Genomic DNA, 13,628 nt, shown 5'->3' on the forward strand with positions numbered 1-13,628 from the left:
TGCATTTCCTAGCAATTTGGATAGGATTAAGCCATTTTTAAAGACTGCATTAAGATTTTTACTTAGTTTCATATTCTTAAAAAGTGGTCCTAACATATTTTATTCCCAATTGACCCCAACCAGATAAACACACAAATTGCATTTTAATATAGTTTTGATTTATAAAGCCAGCCCCCATTTATATTTGAAATAAAATGGATAGACTAAAATATAATTTTTTGTCTCATATATAAAAAAGTATGCACCTCCAAAGCACACTATCCTTCACTAGCACAAATCTTCCCTTCAGCAAATGCCTGCGAAGAGAGATGAGACTTCGGTCTCTGCAACCACCAGGGAAAGCAGATTTCAGTGTCTGGGGTCCCAGCTGACCCCAATGTACATGGGGAAAGAAATGATCATGTCCAGGATCCAAGGCAGAGGCCTATTTAGAGATCAATGCAGATACTCTCAATAACACTCTGAAGCCAATAGAAAACAGCTATAAATGCGAAAGAATTTTGTTTCTTGTTCCTAACATCACATACTGGACAGGCAAATGCACAGGCAAACGCACTGAAGAACCAGAGTGGTAAACAATGGTTGCTGCAAAACACAGTACATTTTACTAACCCAGTCTATGCCTTTGTGACTGCTACATTAATGTGAGAAACTATCAGAAGCCTGCATCCCAAGAAAGGGGAAAAAATTCATAGGCAGGAGTTGTAGACCAAGCTGGATGAGCAAGCATCTCAGAGATGTGATTAAGAAAAAGCAGAAAGCATATAGGGAGTGGAAGATGGGAGGGATTAGCAAGGAAAGCTACCTTATTGAGGTCAGAACATGTAGGGATAAAGTGAGAAAGGCCAAAAGCCATGTAGAGTTGGACTTTGCAAAGGGAATTAAAAGCAATAGTAAAAGGTTCTATAGCCATATAAATAAGCAGAAAACAAAGAAAGAAGAAGTGGGACCGCTAAACACTGAGGATGGAGTGGAGGTTAAGGATAATCTAGGCATGGCCCAATATCTAAATAAATACTTTGCCTCAGTCTTTAACGAGGCTAATGAGGAGTTTAGGGATAATCTTCATCCAAGAATATTAAAGGAACTGGCACATGAAATTGCAAGCCCATTAGCAAGAATTTTTAATCAATCTGTACACTCAGGGGTTGTACCGTATGACTGGAGAATTGCTAACATAGTTCCTATTTTTAAGAAAGGTAAAAGAAGTGATCTGGGTAATTACAGGCCTGTTAGTTTGACATCTGTAGTATGCAAGGTCTTGGAAAAAAATTTGAAGGAGAAAGTAGTTAAGGACATTGAGGTCAATAGTAATTGGGACAAAATACAACATGGCTTTACAAAAGGTAGATCATGTCAAACCAACCTAATCTCCTTCTTTGAGAAGGTAACAGATTTTTAGACAAAAGGGAACGTAGTGGATCTAATTTACCTCAGTTTCAGTAAGGCATTTGATATGGTTCCACACGGACAATTATTTGCTAAACTGGAAAAGATGGGGGTCAATATGAAAATTGAAAGGTGGATAAGGAACTGGTTAAAGAGGAGACTACAGCGGGTCATACTGAAAGGTGAACTATCAGACTGGAAGGAGGTTACTAGGGGAGTTCCTCAGGGATCGGTTTTGGGACCAATCTTATTTAATCTTTTTATTACTGACCATGGCACAAAAAGCAGGAATGTGCTAATAAAGTTTGTGGATGACACGAAGCTGGGAGGTATTACCAATACAGAGAAGCACCGGAATATCATACAGGAAGATCTGGATGACCTTGTAAACTGGAGTAATAGTAATAGGATGAAATTTAATAGTGAAAAGTGCAAGGTCATGCATTTAGGGATTAATAACAAGAATTTCTGTTGTAAACTGGCCACACATTACTTGGAAGTAACAGAGGAGGAAAAGGACCTCGGAGTATTGGTTGATCAGAGGATGACTATGAGCCGCCAATATGATATGGCCGTGAAAAAAGCTAATGCGGTCTTGGGATGCATCAGGCGAAGTATTTCCAGTAGAGATAAGGAGGTGTTAGTACCGTTATACAAGGACCAGTGAGACCTCATCTGAAATATTGTGTATTTGGGGTCGGGAAGGAATTTTCCTCCAGGGCAGATTGGAAGAGGCCCTGGAGGTTTTTCGCCTTCCTCTGTAGCATGGGGCACGGGTCACTTGCTGGAGGATTCTCTGCTCCTTGAAGTCTTTAAACCACGATTTGAGGACTTCAATAGCTCAGACACAGGTGAGAGGTTTTTCACAGGAGTGGGTGGGTGAGATTCTGTGGCCTGCGTTGTGCAGGAGGTCGGACTAGATGATCATAATGGTCCCTTCTGACCTTAGTATCTATGAATCTATGTGGAGGCTAAGTAGGCAAATGTATCTACAGTGCTAGTGGAGTAGCCACAGAACCCTGTTCTATAGATTTAGAGGGCTTGATTCTCCAGATAGAACTTGGGCATGGTAGAAAGGGAAAGTTGACAAGCCGTGCCATAAATTTAGCTCAAGAAGAAAACTTTAACTTGTATTGCTAATGTAATATTCCTGCGGGAACCTTAACTAGCAGGGAATCAGGTTTAGTGGAGCCTTGGCTTCACCATGCCCCTTTCCGTCAACCGGGACCAGGGTTGCAGAACAGGAGGTGGTGGAGACAGGTGGCAGAGCCCCCTCCTCTAGCTTTACCCCTGTTTGAGATTCCCCCTGAGCGGGGGGATCTCTCCAGCACCTATTCCACCCATTTGAAGTTTCCTTTGTGCAAAACTAATTTTGCAGACCAGCGAATCCAGCATAGAGACTGTACAGAATGCTCAAAAAGACCTAAATATAGTAATATATTTAATAAAGTGATAAGTTAAGTGAACGCCTCAAGAATGGTTAAGAATAGAATGCACACATCATCCTTCAAGTATAGTGTCTTATATGCGGGGGCTCAGAGCCTGGGCCACATGCTCTGTACTATTTCACCAGCCACAGTGGCCCAAAACACAGTGGACTTGGAGGATTTGGCCTGAGCCTGAGTGTGTTTGGGTCAGACAGATGTTTTATGGATTTTTTATACCCCCACCAACCCTTCAGTGCCAGCATAGAGAGAAATGATTTGGAGAAAGGGGTGTGGCCAGGACTCTCCTCCACAGAGGTATCTACTAGCTGCCATTGGCAAATGGGGTGGGGAATAGCAGCCTGCCTAGCATAGACCAGCCAATGGACAAGGGGAGTGAGAAAGTCACTTCTGCATCCCCGACCCCATCCCGTGCTGTGTGTTCCTTGCCCACAATTGAGGAACTGGTTCTGTATTTTGAGTTATCTTGGTCTACCAAAATATAATACTTTACATGTAGCAACTTTTATCTAGAAGCAGAAGGTTCTAAGTATGTTTCAGTCTCATAAGAGATCACACACCTCTAGGATCGAGTACAGTGTACGTTTATTAGTGCTAACAACTGGTGTACAGATTAAAATTTAAAAGATTATGCACATTTTTATGAAAAATGCTGCAGAAAAAAGTCAATTTCCATATGCAAAGAATCAGTGTACAAAGTACTTTTTCTGATGCAGTAAAAGAGACCATCATCTTGTTCTGGATTTGTACAGCACCTATCACAATGGGGTCCTGATACATGACTGTGGCTCTGAGATGCTACCGTAACACAAACAAACAAACCAACATAAGTGTGTTGCATGACAAGCAGGAAGTCTCCTCTCCCCTGCCTGGCTTCATACCACCAGTAAATGGGTTAGGAAAAAGGCCACCCCTCCTGAGAGGACCCTCTTGAAATCTGGAGGTATAAGCAAAGAAAAATCCATGGCAGTTTGGGCTAACAGTACTCTACACGTATTGTTGTTATTGTTTGGTTATCATAGATACTGGCACCAGCATGGTCACTTCTTCCATCCTTGGGTTGGGGGTTTATGTTAAGGACACACTAAATCTAGCAATATTTCCCATTTGAAGTATAGGGAATGGCTCTGAAACCTGTTACTACCTAAAATTAGAATGACCTTTTAAAGGGCACCCATGTTCCTTAGAAGTTCACATTTTTTGTTTGTTTGTTTTTGAATATTATTTATCACTGGTGATACAGAACAGTGGAAGGAAAACTGAGTCAGCCATGGTATAAGTTTTTACTTCAATGTGAATAAAAATATAAACCATAGTAATGGTACCATAAAGAGTTTCTTTCACCTTAATAACTTTGGAATCCTGTATGTTCTTAAGACAGTAGAGAAAATGGGAAGAAGAAGATAGTTATATTAGAATAGTGCCCAGAGGCTCAAGTCAGGAGTGGGGCCGCATTGTATCAGGCTTTGCACACAGAGAGACAAAGACACAGTCCCTGCCCCAAGAAACTTACAAATCTAAGGTTTCAGGTTACTATGCACACACTTGCCTTCTCACTCTCTTCCTCACCTCTTGCAGTGCCAGTAAGATATTAAAATCACAAAAAAATACCATATGATCTCTCCATAAGACAAGCTTTTCTTACCTATTATTGATACCTGCTCGCATTAGTTAAATTATTTACAAGCTAGCAATGAAAGACTGAGGTTATCAGGTAGTCTCTGAGGACCAAAGATCCACTCGGATTTTAAATAACGATGGTGTTTCACACATACACACACACACACACACACACTCTCTCTCTCTCTCTCCCAGAATCAAATGCTACTACAGTGGTTCTTTAAATGTGAGAAAACGGCCTGAATCCCTGAACAAACCATGTAGCTTGTTCACTATTGCTGAAAGAGGAGGTCAATAATATTGTCCATGACAGCTTATTAGGAAGCAACATCAAAAGTGTTTGCTGGCATGGGATGTTGGTAACAGAAGAATCTCCTCAGTACTTCTATAGTCTGTCCACAATTCTCAACTTCGAATGAAGCTGTGTGTATCACCTTCAACCTGCAGTTCACTGCTTCAGATTTCAGAAGATTTAAGCAATAGTTCTATATTTGATACTCACAAACTGCCTTGAGCTCTGTCAGTTTTCTCCTCCTCCAACTGGAAGCCAGTGTTAAGGAAAATATTCCCTCCTCTGCATCCGTCTCTCTCAGGCTAGTCTAGTAGAAGGATGACATCATCGCTCCAGACATGCACCTGATTCTCAGGAAACTGCCCCTCCTCCAACAGACAGGTCATTGTTTTTTTTAAAGTGACAGAGACTGCCCTTCCCAGTACATTCCCAGCACTGCGGAATGTGCTCCCCCTAATCATTCTATTTCTGTGTCCCATCCCCACCATTCTTCTTCACATTGCCAGAACATAAAAAGCTTCCTTGGAGGAGCCACAGCAAAATTCATTTTCAGCTGAAATGCAGGTCAAATCATTCACTGCTGCTGCATGCCAAGTGATGCACTGAAAGCAGCTGTTTGTTCTCATCTTTTCAGCTCCAGATTCAGAGGCAAAAATGATGCTATGTTAAGTTTTCCAACTCACTTTATTCTACTCCATTTACTCTTTACCCACCTCATCCCCCCTTGTGCCTCCATCTTTCAACACGCCTTTTCTTGCTCTGACCCCCACAACATACAACACACTGCCTAGGATCTCGCTAAACATTATTTGTGCATTTCGGCAAAGTATATTCATTCAAGACTGCTGGAAGGTAAAGTACTTCCTGTTAACTCCAGATACTGTACAAACCACCAGAAAGTTATACAATGCTTATAGTACTTGTGGCACCTTAGAGACTAAAAAATTTATTTGAGCATAAGCTTTCGTGAACTACAGCTCACTTCACTGGATGCAGCTGTAGCTCACGAAAGCTTATTCTCAAATAAATTTGTAAGTCTCTAAGGTGCCACAAGTACTCCTTTTCTTTTTGCAGATACAGACTAACACGGCTGCTACTCTGAAACCAATGCTTATAGTGATACAGTGTCTGACCCAATCAGTGATATATTCCTGGGGTTCTTCCCAACTGTGAGGCAGTAGCTATTAAGGGGAGGGAGAGCGGTAAGACAAGCGGGAGTTTGTAAGAAGTTGTAGCATTACTCATTCAAGGCACCACCTACATACTATGGTCATTTTCTAAAGTTTTCCCTACTGTTGCCTACTCTGGTTCAGTTCCACCAATGTGTGATGTTTAGATGCTGCTTGTAATTATTAGAACTGGGAGCACTGGCTCTTGGGAGTCTGAAAGGTCAGAAAACAGGAAGGAGAGGGGGAAAGTTGAGAAGGTAGAGTGAGAGCTACAGAGGGTGCAGCAGCAGCTTGGTAAAGAGGTTTCCACTTTATTTTTAAAGTCCTGTTGAAGTTTGTTAGTACCTTGCGTGGTTGCTACAACATTTTGGTGATAAGGCTGGATCTTCTGCCTCTGAACCCACCTGCACCTTTTCTGCAAAGCCCAGGTGAGCATCCAATAGCTTTTACTGCCTGGATCCACATGTTTGAGACTTATCTGCTTGCAATCAGTGCTACAGAGATTTCTGAAGTAAGAAAGCGTGCTCTGCTAATCCACTGCCTTGGAGCAGAAGGGCAGAGTATATTTACACCTTTCCCCTTGCAGATGATAAATATGAGACTGCACTCACTGCATTAAAGAATTTTTTTGTGCCAAAAGTGAATGTAGTAGCTAATCACTATAGATTTTGCCAGCGTGAGCAGAGAACAGGGGAGATTATAATGCAGTATATTGCTTCCCTCAGGAGTCTGATTGTAACTTGTGACTTTGGGAATATGGCAGATGAGATGATTAGAGACCAGCTCATTGAGAAAACAACCATGCTTCGTGTAAGAGAATGTTTACTTCTAGAACCACAACTTACACTAGAAGAAGCAATAACCATTGCTACCGAGACTGAGTCAGCTACAGCTGAAGCCAAAATAATGAGCATGGATACGGGAGGCACAGTCCAGGCTGTGACTCCTTTGCAGGAAAGTTCACTATCACTGCAGACAAACAATTACAAGAGGAAAACTAATGAAAAACTACCGAATCAGCAAATTCAAAATACAGTAAAAGCATGCTTTCGCTGTGGATCCCCACAACACCTTGCAAGCTACACAGGATGTCCGGCAAAAGTAGCTCAGTGCAATCATTGCAAAAAGATTGGGCATTTTGCTAAAGTATGTCGCAGCAGCCAGTTCAATCAACAGGTGCATGTAGTTACAATACCAGATGTTACTGTGCTGAGTGTGGACAAAATCACTACTGCACATATTCCAGAACAGATAAAATGCACTGTAAACGTTTCTGCCATACCCTCAGGCAAATCACACTCTATTCAGCTAATGTTGGACACTGGCTCAGCAGTATCTATACTACCCGATTCCATCTATCTGCATTACTTTAAAGATGTGCCCCTTACTGAACCCAAACTTCACTTGGTGTGCTATTTGAAAAACCAGATTCCAGTACATGACTGCCTGCCAGCAATAGTTACTTTTGGTGATTGCTCTGTAACTGCAGAGTTCTACATTGTCCACAAAGGCACTCCTATCCTTGGCAGATATTTATTGGCTGCTTTAAATCTCAGGGTAGTTAATGGACGAATTGATTTTCCTCAGCAAAGCACTTTTGCGGTACACACACCAGTTTTGGCTGGGACCCAACACCAGGTTGAGGAAAAACTCAGCTGTGCTTATGGGTTTCTGCATAAAGTTAAAATGCAGAATAATGTGATGCCTGTAGGACAGAAGTTACGGCGCTTACCATTTTCAGTCAGGGAAGCTGTTTCAGAGGAACTTAGAATACCTGTTCAAAAGGACATTATTAAAAAGATTGACTCCTCGGAATGGGTTTCACCTATACTAGTGAGGCAGTGCTATCTGGATGATATTATCGTGTTTGGAAATACTTCTGAGGAGCATAACAATAACCTGCAGTCTGTACTAAACTGCATCAGCAAAGCAGGCCTCAAGCTCAATAGGTCCAAATGCAAATCTAGACAAACTGAACTCTCCTTTCTGGGGCACACAATTTCACAGGCTGAACTAAAAAAACCTGATCCAGATCATATCCTGGCAATTTCAAATGCTCCTCCTCCAACAGATTTGCAAACCTTACATTCCTTCTTGATCTTACCTCCTGGTATGCAAAATTCATTCTCAATTATGCTTCTGTCATTGAACCATTATTAGAATTACTACGGAGAAGTTGAACCTTAGTGTGGACAACGGATGCATAAGCTAGTTTTGAAACAGTGAAAGACTTGATTGTACATAGTCCAGTACTTACAATTGTGGGCAATGCAGGACTGAATAGTGCAACAACTGATGCTTCTGATTATGGACTTGGGGCTGTCCTCACACAACTGCATGAGGACAACACAGAGAGGACTGTTGCATTTGCTTCAAGGACACTAAGTAATCCTAAGAGAAAATATTCTACAGTTGAAAAAGAAGCACCTGCTTGTGTCTGGGCTCCTGAAAAATGGAGAACTTAACTGTGGGTCCGTACGTTCAAGTTGCACACAGACCACAGCCCTTTGATGACTTTGCTCACCATGAAAGGGCTGGGAAGAGCAGGATATCTTATTGCTAGATGGTCTGCAAGACTACTCTCTTTCATTTATGAATTGGAATATAAGCCTGGAAACCAAAATGTGGTCGCTGATTGCCTTTCTCGCCTGCCTTTGCCTTCACCAGATAGTACACCAGAGGATGAGGATGTAGTAGTTGCGCTTATTACAAGCGCCCTTATTGCAGTTACAAAAGAACAATTTCAAGCTGTTTATTCAGCTTGTCCAATTCAACAAAAACTATGGGAATTTCTGACAAAGAGATGGCCCAGTAACCCTAAAAACCTTGACCCAGTTTTGCTGCCTTATTTTAGAGTTTGGGATGAACTTCCTTTGCTTGATGGCTGTGTGCTACGAGGTACACACCAGCTCCTTGTGCCAGAAGAATTACAGTCAAAACTCATACACCTGACATATGATACTCAAAGAATTGTCAGAACCAAACAACTACGGGATCTGTATTTGTGGCCAGGGATGGACTCTCAAACTGAAGCACTCATAAAATCCTGTGTCACTTGCCAAATGCATGATAAGACAGCAGTGATATGTACCCCTCCATTACAGCCTGTTCCTCTTCCTGAATCTGCATAGGAAAAAGTGGCGATTGATCTTGTAGGACCCTTTGATACTGCTCCAAGTGACTGTTGTTATGCCATCACTTTAATAGACTATTTCAGTAAATGGCCTGAGGTAGCGTTTACATTGCAAATATCTTCTGCTACAGTAATTAAGTTCCTTTCTTCAGTTTTTAGCAGGGAAGGTAACCCCAAAGAACTGGTTTCAGATAATGTTAGTCAATTTACTTCCCTGGAGTTTGAGACTTTTCTAGCAGAGAGGAACATTTTACACAGAAGGTCATCCCTATATTACCCTCAAGCCAAAGGGGAAATAGAATGGTTTAACAGAAGTTTGAAAGAGTTTGCAAAAGGCTAAACTGGAAGGGTGATTGTGGATAACCTTCACTACTGATTTCTTACAAGCATACCGGGCTACACGACATGCCACAGCGCAAAGATCACTCACAGAGTTACTGCATGGGAAACAGATAAATACTAAACTGAACATTGCTAGATTGTTAAAGGCACGACCTCATGCCCCAAACGAGGATGAGGTGAAAAAAACAGTTGAACAGAACCAAGCAAAGTCTAAGGCTTTCACAGACAAGCAGCGGGGTGCTAACGAACCAAACTCTGAGTGTGGTTCCTTCGTTAGAATACAAAATCCTGGAATTTTACGCAAAGGGGACTATAAATTCACAGCTCCTCTTAAAATCAGAGAAGAAGGGACCTTAAATCTATCGACTTTCTGATGTGCGGGTATGGAATGCTTCTTATCTTACACCTGCCTATGCACCAAGAGGAGATTATGCCAACACCCAGTCTGCATTGGATGACTTCACCGTAGTACCAATACAACAAGACATTGCACTGGAACCGGGGCTTGAGAGAAGGCCTGTCAGACCCAGACAACCACCTGTCTGGACTAGAGACTATGTTATGTAATACCTACAGTGTTTTCAGTGTAATATTTCTGCCAACAGTATAGTGTCTTGTTTCATATTTGTTCCTGTGGTTAGAACAACAATGTTTATTTTAATTGGGAGAGTTTCTTAAGAGAAGAGGGAATGTGATGTTTAGGTGCTGCTTGTAATTATTAGAACTGGGAGCACTGGCTGTTGGGAGTCTGAAAGGACAGGAAACAGGAAGGCAGGGGGGAAGTTGAGGAGGTGGAGTGAGAGCTACCGAGGGTGCAGCAGCAGCTTGGTAAAGAGGTTTCCACTTTATTTTTAAAGTCCTGTTGAAGTTTGTTAGTACCTTGCCTGGTTGCTACAACACAATGTTAACCATTTTGGGAGGCCCACTGTAAAGTAACTGCTCCTGGTGTTTATAACATCATGTTGTTTACAAATGCTCTGAGCAGAATTACATGCCACAATGCTAAATATGCAGCCACTTACAAAAGGCTCCCAATGTTAATCACAGAGTTGGTGCTGAAGCAGTGTAAGTTTTCTTAGCCTAGACAGAGCCTTAGTGAGAGGAGACAGTTTAATGGTAAAGATATCCAGGCTGGAATACCTAAACTCCTCTCAAACCACAGGCCAACCCAGCCTTTCATCCTTTTGAGGTAGATACAGTTCAAGTTTTCTGACCAAGGGCCTCTTTCAGAACACACAGGACTTGATTTTCAAGGTCTTCTCTTACATATTAAAAAAACAAACCAAAAAAAAATCATGGCATTTTTAATAGCAATTGGGCTTTGTCTCAGCATTCTGGACAATATTTCTCTCAGTGCCTCCAATAATTCTCCACTCCTCAAATCACTGTATTTCAATAGTGCTATTTGTATACAGAATTTGGAAAGTGATTTCGACAAATAAGACACCATGTACTATCATGAGAGTGGCTTTGTAAGTGTACTCAGAATATTAAAATCTCTATTTTAAAATAATCCATTAAAATGTCAGCTCGCATACCTGCCCTGTAGTACCTCCTAATGACCTAATCTGGAACCACAAAAGGAACTTCCTACCCATTTCCCTTCTCTCAGGGCCCCTTAAGAAGGCTACAGAGACCAAAACTGTGTAAGACAAGACTCCCCTGCTGGGGTTCTACTTTATTAAACTTAAATAAACTTAAAATAAAATCTCTCTTCTCATGGTTCTGGGGTTGTACATGCCCCCTCCTTGGGGTCTGTGATTCTCAGTCCTGACATTTCTAGTCTGTAGTCTCTCCCCTTGGGCTCAGGGGTAGCACAGCTCTCCTTAAGGCCTGGGGTTCTCAGTTCTGATCCCTCTAGCCTGTGGTCTCTCGCCTTGGTTCAGGGGTTGCATAGGCCAGTGATTCTCAAACAGGGGTACGTGTACCCCTGGGGATATGCAGAGGTCTTCCAGAGGATACCTCAACCCATCTACGTTTGAGGACCTGTTTGGCCAGCGTGGCAAGCTGCAGGTGACCATGCAGAGCTCATCAGCAGAGATGACCATGATGGAGTCTCAGAATCGCAAAAGAGCTCCAGCATGGACTGAACGGGAGGTATGGGATCTGATCGCTGTTTGGGAAGAGGGAATCCGTGCTATCAGAACTCCATTCCAGTTTTCGAAATGCCAAAACATTTGTCAAAATCTCCCAGGGCATGAAGGCCATAACAGGGAACCAAAGCAGTGCTGTGTCAAACTTAAGGAGCTGAGGGAAGCCTACCAGAAAACCAGAGAGGCGAATGGCTGCTCCGGGTCAGAGCCCAAAACATGCCATTTCTATGATGAGCTGCATGCCATTTTAGGGGGTTCAGCCACCACTACACCAGCCGTGTTGTTTGACTCCTTCAATGGAGATGGAGGCAACATGGAAGCAGGTTTTGGGGACGAGGAAGATGATGATGATGATGAGGTTGTAGATAGCTTACAGCAAGCAAGCGGAGAAACCAGTTTTCCCGACAGCCAGGAACTGTTTCTCCCCCTGGAGCCAGTACCCCCCCGAACCCACCCAAGGCTGCCTCCCGGACCCAGCAGGCGGAGAAGGCACCTCTGGTGAGTGTACCTTTTAAAATACTATACATGGTTTAAAAGCAAGCATGTTTAATGATTAATTTCCCCTAGCATTTGCGGCTCTCCTGGATGTACTCCCAAAGCCTTTGCAAAAGGGTTCTGGGGAAGGCAGCCTTATTCCATCCATCCACCATGGTAGGACACTTTACCACTCCAGGCCTGTAGCACGTACTCGGGAGTCATTGTAGAACAAAGCATTGCAGTGTACGTTTGCTGGCGTTCAAACAACATCTGTTCTTTATCTCTCTGTGTTATCCTCAGGAGAGTCATATCCCGGTTGAAATAGGGTGCTTTTCTTAAGGGGACATTCAGAGGTGCCTGTTCCTGCTGGGCTGTTTGCCTGTGGCTGAACAGAAATGTTCCCCGCTGTTAGCCACGGGGAGGGTGGAGACTGGAGGCGCTAGCCACGTGCTGGGGGGAGGCAAAATGCGACCTTGGAATGAAAGCACATGTGCTATGTATGTCATGTTAACAGCAAGGTTTACCATGAAAGAGTGTACCCATTGTTCTATAAAATGTGTCTTTTTAAATGTCAGTCCCTTTTTTTTTCTCCACCAGCTGCATGTGTTTCAAGGATCACAGGATCTTCTCCTTCCCAGAGGCTAGCGAAGATCACAAGGCGAAAAAAATGCACTTATGATTAAATGTTCTCTGAGTTCATGCTGTCCTCCCACACTGACGGAGCACAGACGAATGCATGGAGGCAGACAATGTCAGAGTGCAGAAAAGCACAAAATGACCGGGAGGAGAGGTGGCGGGCTGAAGTGAGGGCTGAAGCTGAAAGGTGGCCACAGCGTGATGAGAAGAGGCAGGACTCAGTGCTGAGGCTGCTGGAGGATCAAACTAATATGCTCCAGCATCTGGGTGAGCTGCAGGAAAGGCAGCAGGAGCACAGACCGCTGCTACAGCCCCTGTGTAACCAACCGCCCTCCTCCCCAAGTTCCATAGCCTCCTAACCCAGACACCCAAGAACACGGTGGGGGGTCTCTGGCCACCCAGCCACTCCACCCCAGAGGATTGCCCAAGCAACAGAAGGCTGGCATTCAGTAAGTTTTAAAGTTTTAAAGTGCTGTGTGGCCTTGTCCTTCCCTCCTCCACCACCCTTCCCAGGCTACCTTGGCAATTATCCCCCTATTTGTTTGATGAATTAATAAAGAATGCATGAATGTGAAGCAACAATGACTTTATTACCTCTGCAAGAGGTGATCGAAGGGAGGAGGGGAGGGTGGTTAGCTTACAGGGAAGTAGAGTGAACCAAGGGGCGGGGGGTTTCATCAAGGAGAAACAAACAGAACTTTCACACCGTAGCCTGGCCAGTCATGAAACTGGTTTTCAAAAATTCTCTGGTGCGCACCGCACCCTCCTGTGCTCTTCTAACCGCCCTGGTTTCAGGCTGTGCGTAACCAGCGGCCAGGTGATTTGCCTCAACCTCCCACCCCGCCATAAATGTCTCCCCCTTACTCTCACAGAGATTGTGGCGAGCACAGCAAGCAGTAATAACAGTGGGAACATTGGTTTCGCTGAGGTCTAACCGAGTCAGTAAACTGTGCCAGCGCGCTTTTAAACATCCAAATGCACATTCTACCACCATTCTGCACTTGCTCAGCCTGTAGTTGAACAGCTCCTGAC

The 13,628-nt window shown here is 43.3% G+C and overlaps 1 protein-coding gene across 21 annotated transcripts in view; it reads right to left on the reverse strand.

Moving 5' to 3' along the window:
* Positions 1–13,628, reverse strand: part of USP54 (ubiquitin specific peptidase 54) — a 278,081-nt gene that overhangs the window by 199,286 nt on the left and 65,167 nt on the right. For 2 of the 21 annotated variants that reach the window (XM_073352841.1, XM_073352840.1), the window contains exon 1: positions 4,957–5,427. The exons of the other annotated variants lie outside the window; for them this stretch is intronic. The gene's annotated coding sequence lies outside the window, so the exon portion shown is untranslated. Of the gene's footprint in view, positions 1–4,956; positions 5,428–13,628 lie in introns of those variants that run through there. 21 annotated transcript variants of the gene reach the window in all.

Source organism: Lepidochelys kempii, chromosome 7 (assembly GCF_965140265.1).
Source record: "Lepidochelys kempii isolate rLepKem1 chromosome 7, rLepKem1.hap2, whole genome shotgun sequence".
NCBI classification, from domain to species: Eukaryota; Metazoa; Chordata; order Testudines; family Cheloniidae; genus Lepidochelys; species Lepidochelys kempii.